This window comes from Talpa occidentalis, unplaced genomic scaffold (assembly GCF_014898055.3).
Source record: "Talpa occidentalis isolate TD23 unplaced genomic scaffold, MPIMG_talOcc4v2.1, whole genome shotgun sequence".
Lineage (NCBI taxonomy): Eukaryota > Metazoa > Chordata > Mammalia > Eulipotyphla > Talpidae > Talpa > Talpa occidentalis.
This window is the reverse complement of record NW_026555331.1, coordinates 73,754,051-73,756,735: the sequence shown is the minus strand read 5'-3', so window position 1 is coordinate 73,756,735 and position 2,685 is coordinate 73,754,051. Positions and strand designations below refer to the sequence as shown.

The window sequence follows — 2,685 nt, the reverse complement described above, 5'->3', positions numbered from 1 at the left end:
CCATACTGAATTCTATTAGGGCTGGACTAGTTATAATTCCTATCAGAAGTGTAAAAGCGCTCCATTTTCTTCACAACTTCTCCAAGACTTGTTGTTTCTGCAACTTTTGGTATGGGACATTCTCCCAGGTGTAATAAATATATTATTTCATAGTGGTCTTGATATCCATTTCTCTAATAATAGGTGATGGTGAACATTTTCTCATATACCTGTTGGTCAACTGAATTTCTTCTCTGGAGAAGTGTCTGTTTAATTCCTCTGCCCATTTTTTGATTGGGTTGTTTGTTTTGCTTTTGTCGAATTTTATGAGTTCTTTATGTATCTTTGATAGCAATTCTTTGTCATTTGTATGGTTAGTGAATGTTCTCTCTCCCATTCAGTAGGATGTCTTTTCATTTTAGCTATGATTTCTTTCACTTGGAAGCTTTTTAGTTTGATTTAGTCCCAGTTGCTGGTGTTCTCTTTTGTTGTTCTTGCTGTTGGGGATGAATCACTAAATACATTGGTAAAGCTATGGCATGAAATGTTTTACTTTTGTTTTCTTCTTCTATGTAGCTTATGGTTTTAGGTTTTACATCCAAGTCTTTTATCTATTTTGAATTTCTATTTATATGTGGTATGAGGTAATGGTGTACTTTTTTTGTATGCAGCTGTCCAGTTTCCTCAGCACCATTTCATGAAGAGATGATCCCTCTTCCAGTATATGTTCTTAGACACTTTGTCATAGATTAACTGTCCATATAGATGTCAGTTTAAACTGGCCTCTCAATTCTGTTGCATTGGTCTGTGTGTCTGCTTTTGTTCCAGTACCAGGCTGTTTAAATTATTATGTCTTGGGCCTCTCCTGGTGGCACAGGCGTTGAGCGCCTTGCTGTGAAGCTGTCCACAGCCTTTTTAGTGCTGATTTGATCCCAGCCTGCAGGCGAGAGTCCCACGTAGTGCAGTAGACTACTCCTGTTGCACCCGCTGCTCCCCTCAGCAGTGTATTTCGTCAGTCTGCCTGTTCTGTTCCCCACTCTGTCTCTGGTGAATCCTCTTACCCTCCTGTGCATCTGGCCTGTCCCCTGGTTCTTGTATAAATACATAAATCTTTAACAAAATAAATTATTATGTCTTTATAATATATATTGAGGGATCTCAGATCCAGGAGAAAACTTACTTTAAAATTTCAGGTTGGGCCAAAATAGATGACTGGATCAAGAAGATGTGGTACATATACACCATGGAATATTACTCAGCATTCAAAAAAGATAAACACATGCAATTTGCAGCAACATGGATGGCTCTGGAAGGGATCATGCTCAGCAAAATAACCCGGAAAGAAAAAGAAAATACCGGATGGTCTCACTCATCGCAGGAATCTAGAAAACTTAAATAAGGGACCAGGAAATGAATAACTATAAGAAAGTAAAATCAAAATCATCAACAAAAAACTGTGAACCAGAGACACTCTATGGGGGTGGGGGGGGAGGGCGGGGAGGGATTGGGGTCAAAATAAGGGGATTGCAATTGCATGGGGAATATAAAAATAAAATTTATTTTAAAAAAAAAATTTCAGGTTGGGTCTCTGGCCATACAAGAGGAGCCGCCGACATGTCCGCGCATCTGCAGTGGATGGTAGTCCGGAACTGCTCCAGCTTCCTCATCAAGAGGAACAAGCAGACCTACAGCACCGAGCCCAACAACCTCAAGGCCCGCTGTTGGGGATGAATCACTAAATACATTGGTAAAGCTATGGCATGAAATGTTTTACCTTTGTTTTCTCTATGTAGCTTATGGTTTCAGGTTTTACATCCAAGTCTTTTATCTATTTTATCTGCTACAACGGGCGGATCCACCACAAGACGGTGGTGTGGATCCGGCTGCCGACAGCAAGGGCATGGTGATCGACATGAAGCACTGAGCCAGCCAGCAGAAGCCGGGCCACCTCCTACGCGCGGACCACCATCAGCAAGAACGCCCGGGCCACGCTCAGCAGCATCCGCCACATGATCTGCAAGAACAAGTACCGGCCTGACCTGCGCATGGCCGCCATCCGCAGGGCCAGAGCCATCCTACGCAGCCAGAAGCCCGTGATGGTGAAGAGGAAGAGGACCTGCCCCACCAAGAGCTCCTGAGTGGCCCCCAGCAATAAAGGTGTCCCCTAACTCCAAATAAATAAATAAATAAAATAAAATAAAATAAAATAAAATAAAATTTCAGGTTGGACAGAGGGGGATAGCCTCCTGTCTCTGCTCCCCATACTGCCCCAATATCCCTCTGTTAGCCTAAATTCTGCAGTCAAATTTCTAAGCTTTGTTTTTGGGTTATTTTTGTGTGTTCCTTTAGTTTTTTTCCTCTATTTTCCACATGAGTAAAACCATCTCATATTTGTCATTTTCCTTCTAACTTGTTTCACTTAGTATAATCTCTCCAGTTTCCATCCATGTTGTTGGAAATATCTGCCAAATTTTAGAACAGATTTTTGTTACTAATTTGTATATGTTTTTAAAGGGAAATTTTGGATATTCGCCTTTTATCTGATACTTGATTTACACAAAATTTCTCCCACTCTGTAGATTGCCTTTTCATTGTGATAACTGTGTCTTGCTGTGCAAAAACTTTTAAGTTTGATGTAGTCCCACTAGTTGAGTCTTATTTTTATTGTGTGTTCTTTGGAGTCATATTCTAAAAGTCATTCTTAAG

The 2,685-nt window shown here is 40.8% G+C and overlaps 1 pseudogene; it reads left to right on the top strand.

Moving 5' to 3' along the window:
* Positions 1-1,561: 1,561 nt before the first annotated feature.
* Positions 1,562-2,117, top strand: LOC119249915 (60S ribosomal protein L28-like; annotated as a pseudogene).
* Positions 2,118-2,685: the final 568 nt, after the last annotated feature.